The following is an 11,260-nucleotide window of genomic DNA, read 5'->3' on the forward strand; positions in this document are numbered from 1 at the left end:
GCTAGCTGATCAGTAATGGTAACCAGAGACAAAAACTGCATATTTGAGGTGTCAAGTTATACTGTATCTATTCTCTCTTCTGTACTGAGTGGAGTTCAAACTGAGAGGGTAATACCTTCTCCAAAGGCAGGACGGACCCTGAGGCAAGGGGCCGGTCACTAAACCAGCTGTCTCCCTTGCAGAGGTCTGTCCATCCCCATCACCCATCTCGCCCAACAGAGGAATTTCCCCATTCTCTCTGTTATAGGTTGACAGCAAGGATTTTGAAATGTACTAAACAGCTATGTTATTTGACTACTGTAAAACTTAAATTAAACACGTAAATTAAACGCAGTCTGTCCCCTTTAATAGCCAGGTGATGGCACACATTTAAGCAAATAAATGCCTATTTCAAATAAATGTCTAAAGTCTAAAGTCTAAAGGAATTGTTTATGAGATTACCATTAATTACCATGCATTGTTTACAAGATATAATGTTTGATTTATTACATTAAATAATTCAGTATTGACAAAAAAAAGATGGCAATCATCTGTTTTCATCAAGAAACTGCTAGCTATTGGCTGCTAACAGAGGAGAACTGCTAGCTAACTGTCAAGCACATAAACAGTCAACTTCAGAAGTACAGACCCCCAGAAAGAGTATGATTGCTCTAATGGCTAAAGTAAGAACTGCCAAAAATGCACAGTCAAAAATAATAATTATTCTGTCAAGGATTATTATTATTTTTAAATAGAAGCATACTAAGACAAAATAAATGTGACAAAGTGTGTAAACGATGACAAATTAGTGCAGGAAATGAAGAAATGGATTAAAATGCTGGAAGTGAATGCTGGAATTAGACAATTAACTATGCAAATGAGCAAAAGCTGTGTGCATTAAGCCAAGAAAATAGACGCCTACCTCAAATAGAAGCCTGTCTTTAATAAGCGCCTGTTGTGTTCAGTGATTTAGTAAATAAACGCCTGGGCTATTATTTAAAGTTTTTTGTTAATAACTAGTGGAGTGATTAGTAGATTATTTAGAACACTGCTGAGAACAGTTATTATGTACACACAGCCTTAATGTGTCCATCAGGACCACAGAGTGTAAACCTGAGAGGAGCTGTAGTTCATGAAAATCAACCACTCACACAGCATGGAGGGATTTCAATTAAGCGGAGCAAATGGATTTGGAAATAAATGGACAAGCGGTGTGCCTGTTTTTATCTCACAACTCACACTGGAAAAGAGAGCATCAAAGGCTGCTGCTCATGCTGCGTAATCTCCTTAAAGGAAAACGAATATAAAATTAGACCATCATTGCGTCGCCCACGGATGGACAATTATTCACAAGACAGCAAAGATTGTCTTCAATTGTATTGTTATTTTGGGGAAATTTATGTTTTTTTTAATGCATGGGAATTATAATAATGGTAGGCTAAGAAAAACATTCAAACATAGGCCTAATGATAAAACCGATGCATTTGCCATTGGTAAGGAGTTCCCATAGCAGCATGTAGCCTAATATGTTTCTTTAACTTGTATTATTCAGGCCTTTAGCTATGTCTCTCCTTTTCTGACATTACTGGTTTATTCGCGCTACTCAACAACTATTAGGCTACCATTTATCCATCGCTCATTCAATAGACAAGCATGCTCAAAAGTAAACAGACTGGTAGCCTATTTAAAACATGTGACAGTATGGGTAGGCTACAGAATTGCTGTGCGATAGGAGCGCGACATCATACCATATTTATTCTCAGATCTTATTTTTTATATTTTTTATTTCACCTTTATTTAACCACGTAGGCCAGTTGAGAACAAGTTCTCATTTACAACTGCGACCAGGAAGCAGTGCGACAAAGCAGTGCGACAAAAACAACAACACAGAGTTACACATGGAGTAAACAACAACACAGAGTTACACATGGAGTAAACAACAACACAGAGTTACACATGGAGTAAACAACAACACAGAGTTACACATGGAGTAAACAACAACACAGAGTTACACATGGAGTAAACAACAACACAGAGTTACACATGGAGTAAACAACAACACAGAGTTACACATGGAGTAAACAACAACACAGTTACACATGGAGTAAACAACAACAGAGTTACACATGGAGTAAACAACAACACAGAGTTACACATGGAGTAAACAACAACACAGAGTTACACATGGAGTAAACAACAACACAGAGTTACACATGGAGTAAACAACAACACAGAGTTACACATGGAATAAACAAACGTACAGTCAATAACATAATAGAACATCTGTATACAGTGTGCACAAATGAAGTAAGGAGGTAAGGCAATAAATAGGCCATAGTGGCGAAGTAATTACAATTTAGCAATTAACACTGGAGTGATAGATGTGCAGATGAGGATGTGCAAGTAGAAATACTGGTGTGCAAAAGAGCAGAAAAAGCAAAAAAACAAATATGGGGATGAGGCAGATAGTTGGTTGGATGGGCTATTTACAGATGGGCTGTGTACAGCTGCAGCGATCGGTAAGATGCTCTGACAGCCGATGCTTGAAGTTAGTGATGGAGATAAATATCCAGATTCAGTGATTTTTGCAATTTGTTCCAGCCATTGGCAGCAGGGAACTGGAAGGAAAGGCGGCCAAAGAAGGTGATGGCTTTGGGGATGACCAGTGAAATATGCCTGCTGGAGTGCGTGCTACGGGTGGGTGTTGCTATGGTGACCAGTGAGCTGAGATAAGGCGGAGCTTTACCTAGCAAAGACTTATAGATGACCTGGAGTCAGTGGGTTTGGCGACGAATATGTAGCGAGGACCAGCCAACGAGAGCATACAGGTTGCAATGGTGGGTAGTAGATAGGGCTTTGGTGACAAAACGGAATGCACTGTGATAGACTGCGCCCAATTTGCTGAGTAGAGTGTTGGAGGCTATTTAATAAATGACTTCGCCAAGGTCGAGGATCCGCAGGATAGTCAGTTTTACAAGGGTATGTTTGACAGCATAAGGGAAGGAGGCTTTGTTGTGAAATAGGAAGCCGATTCTAGATTTAATTTTGGATTGGAGATGCTTAATATGAGTCTGGAAGGAGAGTTTACAGTCTTGCCAGACACCTAGGTATTTATAGTTGTCCACATATTCTAAGTCAGAACCGTCCAGAATAGGGATGCTAGTTGGGCGGGTGCGGGCTGCAATCATTGGAAGAGCATGCATTTAGTTTTACTAGCATTTAAGAGCAGTTGGAGGCCACGGAAGGAGTGTTGCATGGCATTGCAACTCATTTAGAGGTTTGTTAACACAGTGTCCAAAGAAGGGCCAGATGTATACAGAATGGAGTCGTCTGCGTAGAGGTGGATCAAAGTATCACCCGCAGCAAGAGCGACATCATTGATATATACAGAGAAAAGAGTCGGCCCGAGAATTGAACCCTGTGGCACCCCCATAGAGACTGCCAGAGGTCCGGACAACAGGCCCTCCGATTTGACACACTGAACTCTATGTGAGGAGTAGTTGGTGAACCAGGCGAGGCAGTCATTTGAGAAACCAAGGCTGTTGAGTCTGCCGATAAGAAGGCGGTGATTGACAGAGTCGAAAGCCTTGGCCAGGTCGACGGCTGCACAGTATTGTTTTTTATTGATGGTGGTTATGATATCGTTTAGGACCTTGAGCGTGGCTGAGGTGCACCTGTGACCAGCTCGGAAACCTGATTGCATAGCGGAGAAGGTATGGTGGGATTTGAGATGGTCGGTGATCTGTTTGTTGACTTGACTTTCGAAGACTTTAGAAAGGCAGGGCAGGGTGGATGTAGGTCTGTAACAGTTTGGGTCTAGAGTGTCTCCCCCTTTGAAGAGGGGGATGACCGCGCCGCTTTCCAATCTTTGGGAATCTCAGACGATACAAAAGAGAGGTTGAACAGACTATTAATAAGAGTTGCGACAATGGCGGCGGATAATTTTAGGAAGAGTTGGTCCAGATTGTCTAGCTCAGCTGATTTGGAGGGATCCAGATTCTGCAGCTCTTTCAGGACATCAGCTTTTTGGATTTGGGTGAAGGAGAAGTGGGGGGCATTGAGGTGTGGACTGCTGTAGCCTTTCATCTACTTTTAAATAGTTCAAGGAGACAATCAATCTTGCAGAGTGAGTGGCCAGTGTTTGGGACTCTTTACAGGCGGGTTCATGCATTTCCTGTTTGAAAAATTCACTGCAAAGATGAAAACATTCTGCCCACACCTCTAAAATTGTGATCGCTTTTGTTTAAAAACTGTCACGGCCCTGTTCCAACATCTCCAAATCATACAGCAAATAAGGACGTTTTTGTTACCACAAAAGGTGAATGGAGGGCGCTTTCCAGGCGGGGTTGTAAATGCATGTTCACGAGCGCACAAATATAGTAGGGCTTTGATTTATCAATGAAAACATGTGTATACTAAATGTTGTGTGCAACTGTTTGATCAATCCCATTAATATGTTGTACACTCAAATCTTAGAATCTCCACTTACGCCAGAATTTAGTGAGAAATGTTGCACGGTTGCTAAATGAATCCCCAGGTGATCAAAGGTGTGCATGTTCTATCACTCATCAGTCAGTCAACGAGGCTAATGCTCTCCTCATTCTGTCTGTCTTCCAATCCTCCATCTCTATCACACAGACCCAGCCTTGGTTAAAAACTGGTAAACCCAGAAGTTGCAGCATGCATAAAGAATGTTAATATCATTCCCTATAAACCATAATCGGTGCCCTTTAGCGAGCAATGAGAGCCGTCTTTCGCTAAATAAAGAACAGAGCCCGGCAGAAGGAAAACAATGAAGCTGCAGTATTTGGATAAATATTATCACAGGACTGAATACTTATTGAGTTCATTCTGCTTCTTGCCCATTTATTGCCAAAGTACATTGGCTTCATAGAATGAATTAGTAAATGTTGTATGATAAACTCATTATTCCACATCTGTTTATTCATATTTCATACACAACGTGCAGGTAGCCTATCAATTGGAGCATTGGACCAGTGGCCTAAAGGTTGGTAGTTTGAATCCCAGAAGCAACTAAGTAAAAAATCTGTCAATCTGCCCTTGAGCAAGGCACCTAACCCTAATTGCTGCAGGGTTGCCATTAATAATGGCTAATCGCCAGTGCTGGAATAAGTACCCAACTGTCATACTTGAGAAAAAGTTAAATTACCTTAATAGAAAATGACTCAAGTAAAAGTAAAAGTCACCCAGTAAAATCCTACTTGAGTCAAAAGTCAAAAGTATTTGGTTTTAAATATAGTTAAGTACCAAATGTAAATGTAATTGATGGAATATACTTAAGTATCAACATATAAATAATTTCAAATTCCTTATATTAATAAATAAATTAGGCACATTTGGGCAGTCTTGACACAACATTTTGAACAGATATGCAATGGTTCATTGGATCAGTCTAAAACTTTGCAAGTACACTGCTGCCATCTAGTGGCCAAAATCAAAATTACGCCTGGGCTGGAATAATACATTATGACCTTTCTCTTGCATTTCAAAGATGATGGTCAAAAAACACATGTTTTTTTCTTTGTATTATCTAATGTGTTATATTCTCCTACATTAATTTCACATTTCCACAAACTTCTAAGTATTTCTTTTAAATGGTATCAAGAATATGCATATCCTTGCTTCAGGTCCTGAGCTACAGGCAGTTAGATTTGGGTATGTTATTTTAGGCGAAAATGGAAAAAAAGGGTCAGATTCTTAAGAGCAAACCAGACGGCACCATTTTCTTGTTTTTTAAATTTACGGATAGCCAGGGGCATGTTCCAACACTCAGTGATCGTTTACAAACAAAGCATGTGTTTAGTGAGTCCGACAGATTTTTTTATTTATATTTTTTATTTTTCCGTTATTTAGAGGCAGATCAGAGGCAGTAGCGATGACCAGGGATGTTATCTTAATAAGCTTGTGAATTAGACCATTTTCCTGTCCTGCTACGCATTTAAAATGTAACGAGTACTTTTGGGTACCATGGAAAATTTATGGAGTAAAAAGTACATGAATTTCTTTAGGAATGTTGTGAAGTAAAAGGAATGTTGTGAAGTAAAAGTAAAACTAGTCAAAAATATAAATAGTAAACTTAAGTAGTACTTTCAAGTATTTTTACTTAGGTATTTTACACCACTGCTAATCCCTGGCCATGACCCCCCTCTCTGAAAGTGTCTCGGGGGAGTAGGATATGCAAAAAAAATTAAACATTTCCATTTCACACCACACACTTGTACTTTTTGACGTTATTCAATTACCTTTAAAGACGTCAAAATGAATTAGACTATTTAATTGAGTATGATATGAAGGGTTTGACCTTAATAACCCCCCAAAAAATCAACAAATAATGTAATCTAATCTCCAGGAACAATTAAACACATTACATTTAAGTCTCACATGGTTTGAGCACGTCATCAATAACCACAACTGTCAAGAAGATAGAAAAGATCTCATTTGCAATTTCAAAATAAGGACACAGTAATCATTAGTCACAAACTATCCAAATAATAGCAGCAACTCATTCAAAGATCCAAGATCAGTTTCATGCAGATAAATCAATCAATCTCTCATTCTTACCTTTAGCAGACCAGACAGTTCAGAGCTACTACACCACAGCCTTTGGCAGCTCACACGAATTGCCTCATTGGAACCCAACACTTTCAGCAAAGGGGGATGAAAGGATGTCCACCTTGAAGGCAGTTCCGCCACCTCTCTCCTTGTTTTCTAACCAGATGACACTTCTATTCCAAAAAAAATCAATTTTCTCACTGTTTCTTCTGCCCTGACAGCTCAGCCTACTGCTCTTGTCACCAAGTCTGAGCACCGAGTCAGAGCTAAAGAGAGAGAGAGTGGGAAAGAAAGAGGAGAGGAGGAGAAAATGCCTTTTAAACTGAGAGAGGAGCCTTCTGTTCAAACCCCCATTCCTCAACTACAGCCCTTAAATAGCAGACACTTTCCCTCCCTCCCTCCCTCCCTCCCTCCCTCCCTCCCTCCCTCCCTCCCTCCCTCCCTCCCTCCCTCCCTCCCTCCCTCCCTCCCTCCCTCCCTCCCTCCCTCTTTCTTACTGTTGGATGTAGCTGGACTGCTGCCTTGAAGTGGGATGCCGTTGTTCCTACTGGCAACGCCATACAAAGAGTGAAAAAGAGGGAGAGAGTGACTGTGTGGAAGAGAAAATTAGACGGAGCAAGACAGGGGAATGAGGGAAGGAGGGAGGAAGTCATTATTTTGAGGGGTCACAGTAAAGACGTAGAGCAGTACCACTGTATAGGCAAAGTTAGTCAAAATTCAATCTGGTAACAAACACAAAGGGGTTATTAAAAGAATCAGCTCTCACTTACGTGTCTGATTAATATCTAAGACACAAAGCAACACATCTATGAATGCATGATTGTCCTCCAATCATTATGTTGAAAATCCTACCCATGACACACCAACTGCCTCTTGACCTGTGACAAAGCAAGGCTTTCAATGGCACCGTGGCAACTAGTGTCCATTCCCACTGACCACAGGTCGCCAGGCAATTCCTCAAACACAAAAACAGACAGACAGACAAACCGACCGACCGACAGACACACCAGGTGGCAGCCAAGGTTGGTTCTCCCTCTGATACGCCCACTGCTCATCTTCTCCCTCCTTGGTGTGTAGCTGCCCCTTGTAAAACAACTAAAATCTATCAGGACAAAATCAGGATAAAATTATAGGTGATTTTCTTCCCTCGTCATCTCTGGTCCTGACTGAGGTGTTTTCTGTCTGACAGAGTTAGACTTTCATTAATTTAACAGATGCTGTGTGACTGAAGAAGGCAGGAAACAGACACATTTCTAGCTGTTGTGTCGAAGCATTGGGGAATGGGGTAAAAGCTGAGTTTATGGGAATATGACTGGTGTTTGGTGTCGGTGATTTGGGCTGTAAAATGCAACCCAGCCAACCCCCATATACTGTATAAGTCCACATCCGATGGACACAGTTAGTTGACATGTAAATGCTGGATAGGTCACATGCCATTAGGACAGTATATAGTATTGTAACTGTAGGCTAAGTCTTAGGGGGGTCACTGTAGTTCATTTATACTGTAGTTTATTTATTTCTACAGTATATTTAGGAGGGAGGCATTAGGCAAAAGGAGAATGAAATGTGATAACTTTTACTTGTGCATTGGGTGGACACATCTCATCATAATCCACTCCTATAGGTATATACTGTATAATAATTATTATGGCAGTGTGCTGCTCTTGTACAGTAAAGCTTCACGTTTTTGATATGGTAAAAAAAAAGCTGTCTCAAATTGACACGCTTGTTAACAGAGGACTTCTGCGTGTAAGCCAAGCTAAGGGAAACAGCGAATGCCCCAATGATGATCTCCAAAAGGGAGCCAAATTCCACATTTCGCATTATATTGTACATTTATTCTCCGTAATTAACATAACAAAGTCGGTAGCAGAACACATCCCTGAGGATTTATTTTTTCCCTCTGATAATTGTATTATCCAAAAGCATTGTGATGGTTATCTAATCAATGGCACCCTTTTGAACGTAAACGCTGTAGCAATTGATTGTGACATATCATGAAAAAAAGACCTGGCACGTCAACCTGCTAATGAGAACTGACTGACTGTCATAGGTCTCGAATAGCCATTGTCATAAACTTGACATCTTTATTTGGATAAGACGTTCATATATGAAGACAGGTTGACATTGTTTCCATAGACTCAGACAGACGTTTCCATCCACTCTAGATACAAACCTCTGTCCGGTTCCTCATCAAATAAAACCGAGTCATTCACAGCTGGGTGCCCATGGCATTAACCCATTTTCCACAACCATGTCTGGTTGAGCGGTATGGACAGAGAGATCTATATAGTCATTGAAATGATGCCACATGCAGTCCTCCATTCAAAGCACAAGGTCTCAGTGAACTTGTATATAGAGTTTCATTTAAAAATGAAGCATTGCAAAGAAAACCTGGTCAACTAGACATGAATTGACGGCTTGTGATTTAAGTACCACTTAAAAGATCCCAAATGCACCACTATGGCTGCATTTACATGGGCAGCCTAATTCAGATATTATTTTCACTAATTATTGCCTTTTTGATCATAATTAATAAGATTATATAGAAAATTCCTAGACCACACTCCTACTCTGAGACTCTTTGTGGATACGGGCCCTGATGTGAAAAGATCTGATGTGATTGGTAAAAAAGGAAATCAAAATTGGGCGGACGGTGTAAACGCAGCCTATTTATTTGCACAATTAGCTGCTGTCGCTCCTCACAGGGTTCAGTAAGTCGCCGTAAGTGGAGATCTGTCACTGCATTTTACTCAACCTTCTCCCTCATAGATACAAGACTCTCAACTCTTTGGGGATGACCTTTTCCTCAGTATTTAATGGAGCTTCTATTAATGCACTGTCACTACGTAAACTCAAACAAACTTCAATTAGACGCATTACTTGTCTCTGCACCCAACTACCCTCTTTTCTGTAAGTGGAAGCATTAGATGCGTGTATCACAAACGCAAACACAACATTGGAAACAGAAGCTTTAACCCAAGACCGCAGAGGACGCTGACATATGTAATCTTATAGTAGTTTTGCTCGATTCCAAATAAAGAAAAACACGTGGACATTGGGCTCTGGATGTGCTTTTATTTTGTGTATGTTCAGGATTTGTCTGGAATTACTGTAAACTTCAGTATAGTATTGCAAAAGAGTTTGACATTGGGCCATAATAAATATTTACATGTAATAAACAAACAGTGTCACATAAATTATGTCCCCCTTGGCTGCCTCAGCACAATGGGGATACAGTCTGTTGGAGAGACCTAGAGAGGGGGACGGTCCCTGTGGACATGGGAAGTTTATTTGGTGATGAGGTTAGGGGGTTACGCCGTGGCCTCTTTTACTGAACAGAGGTGAAGGCTCCATTGACATCACAACAGTCAAGACCCTTGTTGTATGTATTTTCAAGGTGACCATGAAACAAACCCTCATACCAATACAATAACTGATGTCATTGAATGTTGGTTGCTATCCAAGGTTTGGCATTCATCGGTGTGCACACATTTGTTCCCACACATTTTTGTTTTAGCCCAGCACTAACTGACTTGATTAAGCTCATCACCGCTTGATTAGTTGAATCAGATGCGTGAGTGCTGGGTTAAAACAAAAAGGTTGTTTTTTTTCCCCTAATTCCATTGAGGCGTGATAGAAAACTACTAACATTCAGTTTGATTGTTTCAAAAGAGATTGCCACTATATTTATTATTTTTAAAACATAAACTGCTGGTATTGTTTGCATTAAACAATCATTACTAAAACAAATTATTATACTGTACAATTATATATACAGTACCTTTCAAAAGTTTGGACACAACTACTCATTCCAGGTTTTTTTTTTTTTTTAAACTATTTTCTTCATTGTGAAATAACACATATGGAATTATATAGTAACCAAAAAAGTGTTAAACAAATCGAAATAGATTTGAGATTCTTCAAAATAGCCACCCTTTGCCTTGATGACAGCTTTGTACATTATTAGCATTCTCTCAACCAGCTTCATGAGGTAGTCACCTGGAATACATTTCAATTAACAGGTGTGTCTTGTTAAAAGTTTGTGGACTTTCTTTCATTCTTAATGTGTTAAAGCCATCAGTTGTGTTGTGACACGGTAGGGGTGGTATACAGAAGATAGCCCTATTTGGTAAAATACCAAGTCCACATTATGGCAAGAACTGCTCAAATAAGCAAAGAGAAATGACAGCCCTACATTACTTTGTCATAAAGGTCAGCCAATCCAGAACATTTCAAGAACTTTGAAAGTTTCTTCAAGTGCAGTCACAAAAACCATCAAGCGTTATGATGAAACTGGCTCTCATGAGGACCACCACAGGAAAGGAAGACCTAGAGTTAACTCTGCTGCAGAGAGTAAGTTCATTAGAGCTACCAGCCTCAGAAATTCAAGTAACAAACACATCAACTGTTCAGAGGAGACAGCGTGAATCAGGCCTTCATGGTCAAATTTCTGCAAAGAAACCACTTCTAAAGTATACAAATAATAAGAAGAGATTTGCTTGGGCCAAGAAACACGAGCAATGGACATTGGACAGGTGGAAATCTGTCCTTTGGCCTGATGAGTCCAAATTGGAGATTTTTGGTTCCAGCCGCCGTGTCTTTGTGAGACGCATAGTAATGTAGGTGTACGGAGGATCTCCGCATGTGTGGTTCCCATGTTGGAGCATGGAAGAGGAGGTGTGATGGTGTGGGGGTGCTTTACTGG

The 11,260-nt window shown here is 40.3% G+C and overlaps 1 protein-coding gene across 2 annotated transcripts in view; it reads right to left on the reverse strand.

Moving 5' to 3' along the window:
- Nucleotides 1-6,897, reverse strand: part of LOC112230791 (tenascin) — a 52,634-nt gene extending 45,737 nt beyond the window's left edge. The window contains exon 1 of one of the 2 annotated variants that reach the window (XM_024397091.2): nucleotides 6,562-6,897. The gene's annotated coding sequence lies outside the window, so the exon portion shown is untranslated. The remainder of the gene's footprint in view (nucleotides 1-6,561) is intronic. The other variant, XM_024397090.2, reaches the window with a different exon arrangement.
- Between the last annotated feature and the right edge of the window lie 4,363 nt (nucleotides 6,898-11,260).

The sequence above is a fragment of the Oncorhynchus tshawytscha genome, linkage group LG33, assembly GCF_018296145.1.
Source record: "Oncorhynchus tshawytscha isolate Ot180627B linkage group LG33, Otsh_v2.0, whole genome shotgun sequence".
Lineage (NCBI taxonomy): Eukaryota > Metazoa > Chordata > Actinopteri > Salmoniformes > Salmonidae > Oncorhynchus > Oncorhynchus tshawytscha.